The 18,516-nt window shown below is 35.5% G+C and overlaps 1 long non-coding RNA gene across 1 annotated transcript; it reads right to left on the reverse strand.

Moving 5' to 3' along the window:
* Positions 1-4,650: 4,650 nt before the first annotated feature.
* On the reverse strand, positions 4,651-8,932 carry LOC140686300 (uncharacterized). Its single transcript, XR_012060020.1, has 2 exons — positions 8,699-8,932; positions 4,651-4,864 (listed from the first exon to the last, which is right to left on the reverse strand). It is a non-coding gene; the product is annotated as an uncharacterized lncRNA (long non-coding RNA).
* Between the last annotated feature and the right edge of the window lie 9,584 nt (positions 8,933-18,516).

The raw sequence follows: 18,516 nt of genomic DNA on the forward strand, positions 1-18,516 counted from the left end.
AGTTTATCCATATGATCAAAAATGAAAATTGTATGTTGAATATAAACATTCCAAATAGCAGCAAAATAGGACATTTTTTCTTGGAAGCTGAAAAAAACTTGCAAAAGTAAATGAGGTCTTGTTTATGTGAAAATCCTAATTTAGAATGTCTACAATATATCTTGGTTATAGCCTTTCACAGGACATAACTATAATAATAATACAAAAAATCTTCATATCTGTAAAGCACATATTTGTCTTTATTTTTTTATATCTCTTTGTTACTATTTAAAAACAGAAATCTGATTTCTTTGCCCAAGCCAAGAAAATAAGGGCATTGTGAATGAAACAGTTTAGTAAGTGAGTGGATTTTGGATTTTTTTTAAACATAATACAGGGAATAATACTAAAAAAGTTCTCTAAACTAAACCAGTCTGCAAACCAGCAATCAAAGATTTCAAAAAGACATTCATGTAAAACAATGCAACCTTAAATGATTGCATATACCTCAAAACAAGACAAAACCAAAAAAAAAAAAAATACAGCTTTTACCAAAAGAGTAAAGACAAATGGGAGCCAAGTCCTTCAATGCTGAAAAAAAAAAAAAAAGGTATTTTGTATGGAGTGCTGTAATAACAAATTTCATTTATCCTCCAGGACATAAAAAATTTCAATTCTCAACTCTTCTTGTTGCCTCTCCAGAGTTATCACATCTCATCCAGTAAGTAGAAAGGATAAATCTCAGCCAGTTCAATAAACTACAAGCTGGAACAATAACCAATAGATGAAATTATTTTTCTAAATTGAAATGCACTGCCTATCTTTGTTTGCCAAACAAACCTATCTTTAGTTTTTTTTTTTAAGATTTTTTTAATGGTAAGAAGTGAATAAAGCTAATTTGAAAAAAAGGTGCTTTTATAATTAAAAGGAAGGGGGAGATAAATATATGCTGATAAAATAGACTGATGCAGGAGAGAACAAAACTATAATGATGAACAATTGTCTTTTCTTTCCAAAGATTGTATAATAAAAAGAATTTCAGAACAGTGATTACCCTGATGTCAGGATAAGGGCAAGCATAGGGAATTGAAGGGGAAAGTAATTGCAAAGGGAGAACAGAGGGGCTTTCAACTGTATTTGTGGTATTTTATTTTCTAAGCTAGTAAGTGGAGGTTTATTTAATTATTCTTTATGCTTTTTGTATATCTTAAATATTTCACAATAAATCTTTTAAATTACACCTAAAACAGGGGGATCTAAAATTACTTGAAAAGATCATCTCCCTTCATTCTCCCTACCTTTAGGCAACATCATACCAAAACCACACTGCAAAAGCCATCAGGTTCTTATACATTTCTGTGAAAGCCAGACACACAGCATATTTTGTCATTTTAGTGGCTATCGATTCATCTGGTCAGTGGAAGTTATAAAAAATTAAATGAACCTTCTCTAGCCTTAAGGCTATTGCTCTTTTTCCTAATTGTTTCAAAGCCTTATTTTTCTGTGACATTTGTTCTTTTGAGATAAAGGCGTGTTAAAATGCAAAGGTTTTCTGAGAGAGCTGTATAAAGATATGAGAAAGTTTTAATCGAGAAAAATGTTAGAATGATGGAAGGGATCATTATTTGCTAGCAGGTTTCAGGCTGTGGTGGACATGTGGGGAATACTTGCCATATCCATGTTCCTCCCTTTGGAAGCAGCCCCCATACTCCTAACTGAGAGATTGCTTATGCCAAATCCACACCTCTTCCCCAACATAGGCAAGCCAATAGGATTCTTTCCCTATAAGTTAAACTAATCAATTTGTAGACTGCTAATTGCAGAATCTTAAAAGTGAACGAGGGCATCAATTTTTAGGCCATGTGCATTAAAGAGCAGGAGGGAGATCTGCACAGAGAAACAGGAGAAAGAAGCAGATGTCAAGGATAAACTGAGATAAAAGATCAGGTGGCCCCAAAGAGGTACAATAGCTAGATTTTTTCCTTATAAATACTCAGATCATACAGAGGCATATGTTAAAGACTTTGGTAATTGTTCTGAATGATATTGCAAGCAAGTGAAGGGGTTTTAGCAAGGAATTTATATGATTAGGCTTAGATTTTGAAATGATCACCTCAGATGTTCTAAGGAGAGGAGTGCACAGAGGCTGGAGAGTGATATAGGGAGGCCAGTAATGAGCCAACTGCAATTATCCAAATGAGAGTTAATGGTGCCTTGGACCAAGGTGTAGGTGTAAAAAGTGGTCAGATTGTTTATATAGTGTGAAGGGAGAGCCAGCAAGAGTGCCTGATGAATTTGATGTGATGTATGAGTGAAAAGAAGCTGTCAAAGATGATGCCAAAATTTTAGATGAGCAACTGAAAGAGTTAGTAATAAGACTAGCAAAGACATATTACATTCAAGGTGAGGAACAGACTTTCTTACATTACTAGAGAGAGTATTAGTTGAGACAACATCTGTAGAAACCAATTTGGCAAGTCACAATTGCTTTTAACAGTATGCCCATCAATTTCCTTCAAGGAATTTATTCTACAGATACAGTTACACAAGTATGAAATGCCTAATGTAAAAAGTTACATTGCAGTCATCAAGAATGCAGCCATTGTGGAAAACAGTATGGAGATTCCTCAAAAGACTAGGAATAGACTTACCATATGACCCAGGAATCCCACTCCTGGGCATGTATCCAGAAGGAACCCTACTTCAGAAAGATACCTACACCCCAATGTTCATAGCAGCACTATGTACAACAGCCAAGACATGGAAACAGCCTAAATGTGTGTCAACAGATGACTGGATAAAGAAGTTGTAGTATATTTATACAATGGAATACTATCCAGCTATTAAAAATGACAAAATAATGCCATTTGCAGAAACATGGATGTTCCTGGAGAATATCATTCTAAGTGAAGTAAGCCAGAAAGAGAAAGAAAAATACCATATGATATCGCTCATATGTGGAATTTAAAAGAAGAAGAAGAAGAAGACAACGATGATGACAAATGAACTTAAATATAAAACAGAAACAGACTCATAGACATAGAATAAAAACTTGTGGTTGCCAGGGGGGAGGGGAGTGGGAAAGGACAGACTGGGAGTTCGAAATTTGTAGATATTGATAAGTATATATAGAATAGAAGACAAGTTTATACTGTATAGCACAGGGAAATACATACAAGATCTTGTGATAGCTCACAGTGAAAAACAATGCGGTAATGAATATATGTATGTTCATGTATGATTGAAAAATTGTGCTTGACACTAGAAATTGACACAACATTGTAAACTGACTACAACTCAATAAAATAAAGTAAAATTAAATTAAATTAAAAAAGTAGAAGTTGAATAAAGTACAGGATATATTTGTATAATGGAACATTGTGCATCCATAAAATAGAATGAGGGAGTATTTCATATGTGTATCTAGAAAGCTCTCCAAAATATATTAAGTGGAAAAAGTTGATACAGAAGAGTGTGATTAGTATAGTACCGTTTGTGTAAAAAGAATGAGTGAGATTAAGATATATAGGCATGAACTTGCTTTTATTTGAAGTAAATATTCCTGGAATGACATAAACCAAATAATAATAATATTTGCATTATGTGAAAAGGGAGGGCAGCTAGGGACAGAAGCAGAAAATTATCATTATACCCCTTTTCATTTTTTTGAATTTTGAAACATGTGAATGTGCTATTCATATAAAAAAATTAAAATTCACTGTGTGGGTTTACTACAGCTTCACAGACAGTAAATTCATAGCAACTTGGGAAAATGTGAAAGAAGAAAATTAAAAACCTAGAGTGATTTTATTGAATTACAGAAAAAAAAATGATCATACTAAATAAAGAATCAGATGAGAATGTGTCCTTGTCACCACTGCTACCAGTTAATATGGTTCCAGCTTTGTTTATGATAAAATTGTTTGAAAGGTCAACATATGCAACACTTTAAAACCTTGCTGTGTGAATATCTGTAATATTTTATTGTGAAGTGTTTTGATTTTTATTTATAAAACACAGTAACATATTTTATAAGTAAAGATTTTTATTAATCTAGGCCAATGTTTAATCTTATTCACTCTAGCTTATTCATACCAAAAAAAGTACTTGAAAAGGAGCAACTTGATACAGAAATATTAAACTTTGGTCCTTTATATTATTAGAAAATTTTACTAGTTAATACAAATTCAACATTTTTAATATATTTATATGAAGAAGAATACTATTTTTTTAGTAATTCACATAATTATGTTCAGTTATGTTGCTAGAATTTGTAGAAAATATATTGACAATTCTTTTTCCTAAGAAAAGTTTCAGTCATTAATGCAGAGTAAAGAATGTCTAAATATAGTTTCATCTACTGATGATTACTTCTCTTAATAAAATCCTACTGGTTTCACTCAAATTTGAAGGAAGTTGTGCGTGTATGCATGTGTGCTTCAAATACTGCAGCTCTTGTTCTAATAACTGTACATACAAAAGAACTATCATTAATGGTATCTGAAGTAAGTTAGACCTCAATTTTGTTGAAATACTGAGAGAAAAATCTTAAAGATGCAACAGTCCAAACCGGAATTCAAAGCAAATATTTCTTACAGCACACTTTAACTTATATATGAGGACAAAACAGGATTGATGGGGGATAAAATTTGAATCAATTTTAAAATTCCAAAGGTGATATGTGTTTATGTCTCCACCTCTTCCCTCCCACTGCATGCCCAGCCCTGCCAGTGAGATTAAAAATAGATCCAAAGATAATGTGGTATAGTGGAAAGAGCATGAACCTTGGCTTCACAGTCAGAATGATCTGGGTTTGAATATTATTTCCACCACTTTGGACACTTGGGACTTGGGATGAGATACATTTCTGAGTCAGTTTCCTCACCTATAAAATAAAAATAATAGAAATGAGTAGGTTCTTTTCCAGATGCTGCTGTTAGTGTAAGGTAGCAGTAAAAGAAAAAAATCTCTAAGGTATTATATTTTGGTTTGAACATGGTTACAGTTTTTAGTTAATGTTTGGATATGTCTTATAGGAAATGAATTTGGAAAAACCTTAGATACCACGTAAAGAGATGGGAAGAAAGAAGCTGGAGAATCAAGTTGCTCAGCTGCACCATGTCTAGTCTGCACACCAGGAGATACATACAGTCAGAATAGCAAAGGAACTTTTAAGCATTTCACTAACTGAGCTCAAAATATTCTTGAAAAGAAAAAGAGACTTTTTTTCTAAATTAACTAGTTGAAAAAGAAAGGCTATTAATTGGTTTAAAAATAAGGAGAGTCTATACATGACATTTTCAAGACCACAGTGGGTACTATTGGGAATGACTACATGTTCACATTTTTAACTTCACTTCTTTTGACCTCAAAGCTCATTTGTAGAAATGAGTTCTTATTATCCAAAATAATCATATGATCTATCTGAAAAACAGCCTTTAAGATGTATTCATGGTATACCTTAAAAATACAGTTTTATGTTACTTTTTTGGCAGCAAACATTTAGTTGAATAGAGATGCTAATAACAGATTGCTTCATTTCCTTACTTTGTAGTACACCCTGGACATGTTTCTGAAATATCAAAAAGCTTTCAATGAATCTATTGGTTTAAGAAGACTATAGAAAAAACAGCTGTTATCTGTCTTTTCCTCCCACCCACTGGAATATTAGAGTTAATTTAGTTTCTATCCTATGCCTGATTGAGATGATTACTCAGAGAGTTAGAGCTAATGATGCAAGTTTAAACCAGGTGCTGCCTCTCTTCAAGTCACTTTTCTCTAAGCATGTGAATACAGATTTCGAAAACCTCACATGCTCTAAGTGCGGCAGATGACTTGTCTAAAATGATGCTTTAGCCATCTGGACTGTAGAGTTTTGATCTTGGGTGAATAAGAACAGCTTCATTATTTTCCTTGGAAAAAAATGACCTTTTTTTAGACTATAGACTTTTTTGATTTTTAAATCGATGCAAAAATTTTCAAAGATCCAAATGAACACTAAGTCCCTAAAACCCCTGGGCTAAACTCAAGATGAAGAACAATGATAGTAGTAAGATGAATAAGGTGACTGTCTTGATCTTTTGAATCTGAATAAAATGAGGCAGACATCATTTAGGATATTCCAGACATGTAAAGCAATCTTCAATGTTAGATTCTGCTTCAACGTTATTGCTTCTTTGTTAGAAAGAGAAAGTTTGCAGTGTTAGCTAATACTTAATTTTTCAAGATAATTATCTAAGCATCTTTATATCCTTCTACAGACTTTCCCTACATTTTTTTTTCACTTTACTGATGATTAGTATCTTCACCAGAAAGCAGATAGGAATGGGGAGAAGTGATTAAAGTAAATATATCAATTTCAGGTGTAGTTTCTTGAATCCTTTAGAATTCAATGGTTCTCAGCCTTGGCTGCACATTATAATCAACCGCAGAGCTTTTAAAAACTTTAATTCACAGGCTGCTCCCCAGTCCAATGAAATCAATTTCTAGGGGTGAGACCCAGACATCAGTAAATTTTAAAGCTCCCCAGGTGATTCAAATGTGCAGCCAACTGAGAACCACTGCTCTAACTCCTTCGAAGTAATAAGAAAAGCTTTGATCAGTTGCATTTCTAACAGCAAATTCTTCAGGTTTTGCTTGTATTTTTTTACAGTTTCTGATTTCTATATTTATGACTGTGGCTACTTTGGTCATTTTAATTGAACTTGTACCTAATGTTATAATTTGTTCAGATGTAGTCTTTTCAGAAAAGCCATCCCTGACCACCCTAAAATAGTCAACCCCACCTTTGTCACTCTCTACTCTCTTGCTCTGTTTAACGTTTATTCACAGCACTCATTATTGTCTGACATTTTTACTAGATATTAATGTCTTTATTGTTTATTGTCTGTCATCCTCATTAGAAAATTCAACTCCATGACGGCAAGTCCCTTGTTTTGTTCTCCACTATATCCCTAGGACAAAGCCTGGCATATAATAGATGCTTAAATATTTGTAGAATGCATTACAAACACAGAATCACAAATATTCTATTCTCTTAATTATTGATATTTTTGATATTAATGCAAAAACTTTTACCTTGAGGGGGGAGAAAATAGCTCAAGGGCTAGAGCACATGCTTAGGATGCTCAAGGTCCTGGGTTCAATCCCCAGTACCTCCTCCAAAAATAAATAAGTAAATAAACCTGATTACCTCCCCCTCCCAGAAAAGAGTAAATTTTAAAAATTTTAAAAAATTTATCTTGCCTTGACTGATTCAGAGCTGTACATGTGAGAAAATGTATTGCCAAACAGATCGTGCATTCATTGAATATTGCCTTTGTGTTTAGGAGGATGATCCAGCTACCACTTCCAAGTGAGAATTCCCACCCCAAGGACGATGGCAAAGATCATAACAATACTAACCATCAGAAATCAGGGCCCACAGACCTCAGCCCACCACATTTCCTACATATTTGGAATTGCCAAGGAGGGCTGAATACACAAGGTGCTGGTTGGAACAACACTTTACTCATAGAAAGGAGAAGAGACACAGCAAGACAAGTGTCCATAGTATGTGCTAGTCTCCCATGCCCTGTGGGATTCCCCCCATAGCCAACACAGGGCAATGGACTGCACGCATCCTTCTGGTGCTGCAGGCAAACACCTGTTCCCTTCCTGCAGGGGGCAGATGCACTGGTAGGTTTGGCTAGGTGTCATATGACACACTAATACAAGGAAGTTCACTGAATACCTAGAATAAGGGAACGGTTTCTCCTAATAAGGAAGAAGAATCTGGGGCCAAATGATAGCTCAGCATCTGGTTTCCATAGAGGGGAATGTTCTAGGACCAGGACACTAGTTGGGCAATCCTGTGGAGGAGGGCAGGCCACGCCATGGCTGCTTTCCACAACAGTGAGCTATAGGTTATCGATTGTCACCCATCTGCCAAACCTAAACAGAGGCCATATGACAAAGCAGCCTGTTGACTGCAATTTATATAGATCAGGTTCTTAGGACACAAAGTTGAGTGGAGAAGAGTGGGCAGTGATGGATCTGAAGTGACAAATGTAGAATACCCAGCCCAGAGTGGTAATGTCTTTCTACTATTTCTGTTCAGTGGGTGCTTCATTAACTCATTTTGGTTTCCCTAACCTTATCCATACCCCTGTAATTTCTGCAATTAAACCCTTAGATCATGCCTTTATTTTCCTGTTGACATTCTGCTGGATATACCTCCTAGCAAATTCCCTATGTTTGTTCTTGATTCAACAGAGTTATCTGTTTACAACATAAGGCGGATCACATCAGTCTCCTCCTCAAAACCTTCTAAAAACCTCCCCACTAATCTAAGAGTCAAATTGAAAGCCTTTACTGTGGCCCACAAGACCCCACTAGATACGACTTGTCTCTAACTGTCTGACTTATCTGCTACCACTCTTTCCCTTGCTCATGATACTCTAGGCACATTGATCTTCATTGGGTTATTAATATGCCTAGAATACTCTTACCACAGGTATTTGAAAGTCTCTCTTCTTCACAGTTATTCAGGTCTCTGCTCAAATTTCACTTTCTCAAAGGCCTTCCATAAGCAACTATCCAAAATAGTCCATAGCTTCCCCTGATTTCTTTAATTTCTAACTCTGGACAATTCAAATAACCATTCCCATCATTTATGCAATTACAACTGCAAAATGTCCTGGGCCTTGCATACCACTTTGTCCATCTTTCAGAAACTCACCTTTGTCTGCTTTGTTTGTTTCTGAAGGTGGGTGTTTCGTGTTTGTTTATGTATTCATGGATCCTTCTTTATATAGCAAGCAAGGGACTCCATTCTCTATTTACAGGCTCATCAAGGCTCAAGCTACATATAAGATACTCCTACCCAGGCTAACTGTCTTTAGCAATGCCCTGGTTATAGCCCGGGCTAATCAAGTCAGGCAGGTGCCATAGTCCAGGTCCAGGGCAGGACCTATCTCCTCCCGGAACTTCACCACTTTTAGGTTCTTCACCTTACATTATGAGGTCACCCAATCCAAAGACTCACTCTGCTTCTGGTGTTATGTCCAAAAGACTTCTATGCAATATCTTTATTTAAAAATTCTCTGGCCAAAACTAATGAATACTGTGAAAATTCATAAGCAATAACTGCTCACTTTATAAAGAGATAAACTTAGAACTGTTGGTATGATGTTCTCCCTTACTAAAGTAAGCCAATAAAACTCAATCTGCTTATTTCATTACATAATTATTACTTTGAGAAGGGGAATTTCCATAATTTTTATGACCCAAGTTTCCACTATAAGACCCCTGCCTTAGACTAGAACCTTTGATCCATACCAACACTGTGTGTATATATTCAAATCTTTTGCATTTCTTCCATATGAAGGTCCCAACTCAAGGCAGATAAAGGAGTCCCATGCTGGCTATGAGATACAATTTTGCTGAAGGTCACGAGTACTGGGCTTTATTTTTATCCAACAAAAATTAGATGTCACTTATCAAATTCCTTGTTGTTCTCATCAGACTTGTCCTCCTCAAAATTCTGTAGAAATTGTGTTTTTCATCTAATCTCAAATTTATCTTGTCTTGTCATGAACACTATTAGTCTATGAAGTTATAAAAAATGATAGAAAGATAAACCCACAGAAGCCTATAAATCAATGATCAAAAACTAGTCCTAAAGATGGACAAGTTAAAGATTTTGCCAGGCCATTGTCCTTCAGTGAAGGAAGTTTGCCTTGGGTCACCATCCAAAAGCCAAAAAGTCTTTCTTTTTTTCTTGATCTTATTCTGACAAAACCTTCAAACACTAGATCTTTCATGGTATATACATTGTTTGGTCTGTGGCAAGAGATGGCTAACTTCCAGTAAGGGACCTGAGACACATTCAACTGACCATTATCAACATACTTTGAGTATCTCAGTCCAAGCCATACTACTCCATTCAATGGTCTACTTTTTAAAAATTGGTATAAAGAGGATTCTAAATGAAATTCTGATGAAAAACAGTTTCATTAAAGGATTCTTTGGCCACAGTTAATGAAAATGTGAAAAACTTAAGACCATCTGACTTTTGGTTCCACTGTAATCACACTCTTCTAGCCACTGGCCTTATCAAATACGATTTCTTTCCCCTTTAACACTTCCCCACTCCCAACTGAATGTTTTCCCTTTCTTCCAAATTCTCATCCCTTCCCCCCTGACTTTCCTCATTTCTAATCATCTCCATCTCTGATTCTGTACTCAAACCACAATTTTCTTTAATAAGAAGATTGCCAAAACCCAAAGGTAAACTCTGGCAGGTAGATTTTTAGACCTTTGCCTCAGTCTGAGCTAACGACAATCATCAAGGATTTTCTTCAATCCTGAGCAAAAAGAAAGCTATTTACTGGAGAATTTGAATAATATTGGGAACCTAAAACCTCAGCTTCCTTGACCTTCAACAGCTAGTATATATGTTAGTAGGACATTCAGACAATAAAATTTGGCTCAAGAAATTAAACTGGAAGGATGTTGCAAAGAATTTAGCTATTCCTAAAGTTCACTGAACAGAACAGATACTGGAGAACACATAAGATATGTGGCAGTCCTTTCTGAAAGGTGTACTTATATTTCCACTAAATATTTACTGGACAGTATACATATACAAAAGTGTCATATATAAGAATGTTTAAAGCAGTGGTATTCATAATAACTCAAAAGTGCAAACAATCCAAATGTTCATCAACAGAAGAAAGAATAAACAAATTGTGGTCTATCCTTACAATGGAATATTACTTACAGATAAAAGGGATGAATTAATGACTCAAGCAACAAAGTGGATAAATCTCAAAAATATGCTGAGTAAAAGAAGCCAGACACAAAGGGGTGCAAACTATGTGATTTCATTTATTTTCAAACGATGTGATTTCATTTTATTTTAATTTTAAGAAGAGGCAAAACTAATATGTGGCAACAAAAATCAGAACAATGTGGGATGAGAATTGACTGGCATAAGGGAAATTTCTGTGATTTTGGAAATAATTTATATCTAGACTGGGATGTTGGTTACATGAGTGTATACATTTGTTAAAGGACATAAAATGTTTTATGATCTGTACATTTCCCTGTAAGTAAATTTTACCTCAATTGAAAGGAAAAAAACAGACAGAGTAGGAAATATTCCAGTCTTGCAAGCAAATAAAAGAGAAATCCATTGGAGATTTTAATGGATGTCTTTTCAATACCTTCAGACAACATTCTAGGGTAGATATAGAGGCAGATGCTTATGCCACACTGTTATTACTATTATTATTAGTATTATTATTATTGTTATGATGATGATGATGATGATGATGATGATGATGATGATGAACAGTCTATAGGGGAGGAAAAATAATTTTCCCTCTACCCTTCTAAGTTCTTGGCTGAGACACTCTGTAATAAAAGAAAGATTAACAGGAGAAAAAGTAAACAGAATTTTAATAAAATGTGTATCTCCTATATAAATGGGAGCTACCCAGGAAAACTGGGTAAATTCTTGAAATGGTCAAAGACATCACCTTAAATTAATCTTCCACTAAAGACAAAAGAAAATGTTGGGAGAGGGACTGGGGGGCCAATTATGGGTGATTACCAGGAAAAGCACAGTAAACAAAGGTAAGGTTTTGTTATGCAGATCAAAGTCACTGCCTTCTCCACTGATAAGAGTTTATAGAAATTTAGTCAATCTCCTCTTCCTGGTACAGACAGGATGATGCCCTTACAAATGGAGATTTCCCCAGTAAATGTCTCTTACAAAAGGGTAACTTCTTGGTTTTCAAAACCTTCTTGGCTTCTCCTGTGTATGCTGTTTCTTAAAAATAATCAGCTCAAGATAAACCTTATGTCAAAGACATGTTTTGGGGTGGTATATTTTGTTCCCCTTCAAGTCTTAAGCTTAAAATAAGGTATTTAGTCATGAGCAAAGGTTAGAATAGGAAATAGGTCACCTAATAGACCTATAGCATGTGGAAATTTCTGAAAATTTTCACAACAAATTTCTTACAACAAAACCAAATTTGTTTTGAGAAAAATCCAAAATAAGTTAACAGCTTTACAAATCAAACAATAAGATGGTTCCATGTCCTCATGTTTTCTTCCCAAAAAAGGGTCCACTGATAAGGACACTTGCTATTACTGTAAACAAAATGAATACTAAACAACTTCCCAGTGTTGGCCAAAAATTAATAGGCAAGGACAAATCTGATAAAAATGAGGGGCCAGCAAGAGAGAACACAGTACCTAGCTTCCAATTTTCCCTTAAACTTGCAAGATTTGTCATTAACTATTGACAGCTAAGTTCACAGTTCTTTTACAGTTACAGTTCCTACACTTTACACAATAAACCTACCACTATGTCCATCCATCTTTCTTAGAGTCAATGTTACCAAATGGTACCATCACAAAAAAATCTCAGCCACCCTCTATCTTCCAGCCAATTACCCTTGGTCCTTTGAGAAACAGGTCCCTTTTGAGATATCACACCAATCAACTAATTTGGTGGGCCACTTGAAATTCCCAAGGATTTCTCAAGTCATGATCCAATTACAGCTAATTTGGTATCCTTGTGCTTAAGTCAGAAAAAATTTGAAGATCTCCTGGGGAAAACAGATTATGTATGGATTAAAAACTCTACTTATATTGGCAGAATTGATGATCCTGAGCCCATCAAGGTTCAGTTTCACCCATTCATACCTTTACCTCAATGTGCATAAAGTACCCTAAGGAAAAGAAGGTTTAGCCCACAGTAGATGGACTACATGAAATGAAGTCTCATAGTTTGTACTAGCACTTGTGATCATCCTGTCCTGCCTGTTAAGAAACCCAATGAACAAGAGTTCAGATTTGTTCAAGGTGTTAAGACTATCAAGAGGATGGCCACAGCCTGCTTTCCAGTGGTGCTAACAACAAATGCTATTCTTCTCATGATCCCACCTAAGGTTATCTATTTTATAGTTGAGGATATGTATTCTGCCTTTTAATGTCCCCAGATTCGTAGACAGTAAATCTTTGTTCACCTTCACTTGGAAGGAACAACATTATACATGGACACATGTCACAGAAATCCACTGAGATTCTTGCTTATTTTACAGATTTACAAGTTCTTAATCAGGATCTCAAGGATCACAAGGCTTTTTTTTTTTTTTTGTAATTTTCCCCTCATATAATATGCTGATGTTTTACTAAGCTCCAAAAATAAAGAAATCTCTAAAATGAGTTCTATGTACTTTTGAACTCTTTTAGTCCATAAAAAACAGAAGTTGCCAGAGGAAAAAATTTAATTTTTTCAGCAAAAGATTCATTATTTGGAGCATTATCTACTTCAGGGGAGTCCATGTCTTACCTGTGATCAACTATAAGCCATTCAAAGCTTTCCTAGGCCAGTTACTCAAAGATAGCTCAGGGTATTTCTAGGTCTTCCTGGCTACTGTAGATAGTGGGTTCCAACCTTTTCCAAAATTACTCTTCTTTTTATAACTTAACCAAATTCTCATTGAAAAAGTCCTCCATTGGGATCCCAAACATGAACCAGAATTCTGCAAACTAAAGTTAGCTCTTCAACAACTCCTTGCTCCAGGTCTGCCTTACTTTCATCTTATTCAGGGATGATCTGATCAGGCCCCTGGTGTTCTAACTAAACCAAATAAGAAACCACCAAGGATTCATAGCTGACTATAGTCTCTTTCTTGATACCCTAGTTACCTTAAGACTATGGCAGCCACCAACAAATTTGTGGAGGCCTCTGCTGACTTACTTTTGGGCTCATCCTTGAAACTAACAGTCTCTCTTTGCTGAAAAAAAAAATCCAAAAAGCAATGCTTTCTTGGCAAACCAGCTTACATCCTACAAGACATTCATATTTCCTCTTTCATATATTACTATTCTTTACTATACCACTTTGACTACTGACACCCTCAGTAAAACATATATTCTAGATTCTGCCTAAGAATCATCTACGTTTTATGTATTTCATGCATACTTACTAGAAAATCCTTCAGACAGTCCAGACTCTTTGTTGAGGAGGCCGAAAAAACACCAAAGAAAAACACACCAAAAAACCCCAAACAACAACAAAAAACAGGAAAAGGAAGTTATCAGACTGACTATACTACAGCAGGTTTTATTTTACCCTTAGAAGATGATTCCTTAACATGAACTAAATCAGCCCAAAAAGTATGACTGACCTAGCAGCAATGAGCATTCCTAGTACCCAGACTATGAAGTTGAAATACCATTTCACATACCAGAAATACCATTTAATACAATCCAAACATCTTAGAAAAATGGTTGATTCAAGGTATGGAGCATAGAATATTGTACAAGATAAGTCTGGAACCCCTTGACATGTCACAGAGCAAGGAAGCTATCACCGACTATGAAGTTCACGTCAAAATGACTCAAGCGCCCACTTGAAGAGACATCCCTGGCCAAACAATATACAGTTTGAGTCTCAATAAGGATAAAAATTGAAATAGAATCAAAACATTAAATATGTTTAAATCTATAATTTTATAAGAAGTTTAAAAATAATTATTCACTTTCTAAAAATGACAGAACACAAATTTATTACCTAAAAACTCTAAATAAAATGAAAAAAAATCATGCATTTACCCTGCCTTTCCTACAGAAACTGTACCACTGAATAATCAAACATTAGATGAGAAGAAGCATTTCCTTATAAAATTATTTCACACTGTAAAAGCAAACCAAGCAATGAAATTAGAATGTTACCATTTTGCAACCCTCAATGGATCTAGGCATTGAAGATCAAAAGCTGCTAACATTTATAAAAAGTGTGAAAAACAGGCATGTGCCTCCTGATGAAACAACAAAACACCACCAATAGCCTTGCCACAGGGATTGCATCTGACTCTGATCACACCTCTGAATCCAACTGCCGATTTGCAGAAAATACAAAGAAACTTGCTGAACTACATCACGATTACACAGGCAGAAAATCCCAGACTGGAAACACTGGCAAGTCAAACCTAGGTTCTTAAACAAATAAATTGTAAGAAAGTAAAATATGTAGAAGTAATTGATTACAAGTGACTTAAAAGCCATATCAAATGTTTTTTAATTGGAGACGATTAAGCTATAGTGTCTAGGGCTGCATCCCTTGGGTGATAAAACCATTAAAAAATATAAGAAAGAATTACTAGCAAGTCAGGATAATGGTTACTTTTGGTGGGAGGGAAAGACTATGACTGAGAAGGGCTTCTGGAGTGAGTGGCAAAGATCTATTTTTTGACCTGGGTGGTGGGTATAAGGCTATTCACTTTATAATAATTATCTAAGGTAGTGTTATCCTTGAGGGGAAATGGTGACTGGAAGAGCACAGGAGGGTGAATTCTGGGATGCTGTTGTGTATTCTGCTTCTATGTCTAGGTGCTGGTTATATGAATGTGTTCTGTTTTTTAAAATGCATTGATCTGTTCACTTATGTTCACTTTTATATATAGAAATTACACTCCATAAAGAGCTCACACAATCTAATTGGTATTCCCATAAACACTTCAGAGAGTCATGTTCCTTCCACTGGACACTTCTGGAATTAGAAATATCCTCACATTATTAACTTCAGCATCCAGTCATATAAAAATTGGACTCTGATCATGGAACAGAAAAATACTTCTGCAAAAGTAATTATAACACTGTCTATGGGGGCCAGAAACACAACAGGAGTAGGATTAAATATTAACACTGTTTTTTCCGTAGTAATCCAGTTGTTTTCCTCAGAAAGGTTTCAACCTGCCTTATAGAAATTATTCAGCTTCGCATAGGAAGTTAACTGGGGCACTCCTGCCATGTTAAATAATGTGTACACCCCCAATACAATCTCTATCCCACAAGAATACTACATTTTATGTGGACCAAGCTCTTTCCTTGTTTACCACATATAAACCTGACTTGTACATATGGGATAACTGTCAGAGACTTTATATATTCAAGATCAAGGTATACCCTATGGACCATTTTTCAGTGAGGTATGAGTCTAGTAACGTGAAAAATAAAGGCTTCTATGGAAAATTACCCAGAAGATTCACTATTTCACTTTTATGCCTACCATTCAAATAGTGATTTCTATAATGGTCAGACAATTATCAATAACTGTAGCTGAAGTTGTAAATGATGCTTTCACAGCTCTCAAGGCTCAAAAGACAGGTCTAATTCCTTTGGTCCAAGAGATAATGGACAAGTGGATAATTTTGGTTTCCTATTAGCCAGGATGATGTCTAGTGTTGCATTCAGATAAATACTACTGCCACGTATGACAACCAGTCTCTAAAGTAAAGGAGCTGACCATTGGGGAGCTTGTTTTCTTTACCTGGATTTGTCCATGTGAATCATCTACTCAGAGCATTCTATATAATTTAACCCTCACTTTCCTGTTAGACCTTATATGCATTGTCATTGGCAGATGTGTACCTCCCAGAGTCTTATATGCTGCTGTGCCACTAATGTCATATCAGGTGATCCAACAACTCATCATTTGACAAAAGGAGCATGATGGTCAAACTCTGGTCCAATTTCAGACGATTGTTTCTGAGGTGATGGTCTCATCAAGTAATTGCAAGAGTGGTGTAGAACTGTTTTAAGAATAATTTTGTGGCTAACCTTATGGTCTGGCCAGGATGGCCAAAGGGATGAGCGATTAGAACAGCCACACTTTCACTAAACAATCTAATCACAGAATGTCATGCGACTTACATAACATTTTCACCTGACTCTGTTGCATCTACTTTTGTCTTAGGAAATCAACCAATCCAAAGCCTCACCTGGTCTCTCATAGCTCAACCTAAAAGCTCTCCAGCCCAAACAATGAGTAAACATATCATGCATGCACTTTCTTTAAGGAGATGGTATTTTAAAATTTCCCATGTAGTGCTTTCTCTTCTGCAATGTCAATAAAACTGTTTGCTTATATCATACATTTCTTTATTTGAAAAGAACTTACTCTGCTTTGTCTTTGCATAGCACTTATAATATGTGAATTATTTTTAATTTGTTGGCCTCCTATTTATTATGTCTCCCCCTACTAGGATATAATTTCATGAGAACAAGATCTTTAAATATCTTATTCACCTCTGTGTCTCCAGTGTAGTACAGTTTTAGACGTATTACAAGTGTGAATAAATAAATGAGACTCTGATCTGGGACATCCCCACATTAAAAAATATGGTCCATGAAACTAGGGATCATGTGGTTCAAACTGCCTGCATGTAGTAATACATAATAAATACTGAAGTAATAAATTAAGTCTTAAAAAAAAACAACTTTTGTTCTCTTTCTGCAAATAGTTTCTTTATAGAGGAATGTATGTGGATTTTTTGTCCACTTGCTTGTTTTTAATTTGCTTGACAAGCCTAAGAAGAGACAGTTGTATATAAATTATAAAATCTAATAAAATAAATGAAACTTCTTTCACTGAGTGGGAAACTATGCAAAGTCATTAAGTATGATAACATAGGGAACTATCATAAATACGAAGCAAAAAGAAAGAAGGTGGAATTTATTACATAGCAAGTAAAGGATGCATATTGAATAAACGATCTGAATGTAGTACAAAAAGAAGGAGTGTCAACACAGAGGTCCAACTCTTAAGAAGTTATCTGAATTCACCCTAGCCTATAGAGGAACTACAGGAGATGGAGAGTAGGGGAGTCTGACCAACAAAATGGATACTGTGAGCACCGGGTAGAGAAGTAAACAATGTATGCATTTGAATTGGGGTAGAATAAAAGATAATGTTAAAAACAAGAAAAGAGGCACCAAATGGAGTCATTTATGCTAAGACCCACATCATCAAACCAATTTAATTACAATCTCAGCTCCCCCAGAAGTGGAATCTTACACCAATCAATCAGGAATTGCCTAATCAGCACTCCGGCAGTAATCTGCCAGATAGACCCCCACCATCCCCTAAAGGAAAGTGTCCTTGAAGTAATCAACCAGTCTTCTTGTCTAGTGTAACTTCTTTGTCCCTGCTCCCTATAAAAATCTTTCATTTAGTACAGCTCCTTAGAGCTTCTTTCTCCCTGCTAGATTGGATACTGTTTGATTCATGAATTGCTGAATAAAACCAATCAGGTCTTTAAAATTTACTCAGTTGAATTTTGTTTTTCAACAATAGTACAAACATAATTCAAAAAAAAAATCTGTTTTAAAAGATCGTATACCCTGTATCCTAATAAGTCAAATTGATAGAAGTTGGAGACATTGCTGATAAAAACTGAAATGGTAAACAAGATGTACAGGGACACAGCAGTAGGATCTCAATGTAGAAACTGCTCAATAAATTTAGTTAATATTAACACTTAGAAAGTCAATGGCCTGACATGTTAAATGACAAGGTTCAGAACATGCTACTCCAAAATATGGCACCTTGGCATATCAAATATGTTAAGCTGAAGAAATTTGATAAATTACCTATCTCGTACACCTCCCTTGAGGATTAAATGATCTAATTCCAAGTGAGCAGGGCTTGCCCTTTTCCCCTGAAACAGCACATAAAACGCTCATGTGAGAGGTGCC

The sequence above is a fragment of the Vicugna pacos genome, chromosome 16, assembly GCF_048564905.1.
Source record: "Vicugna pacos chromosome 16, VicPac4, whole genome shotgun sequence".
Classification (NCBI taxonomy): Eukaryota; Metazoa; Chordata; class Mammalia; order Artiodactyla; family Camelidae; genus Vicugna; species Vicugna pacos.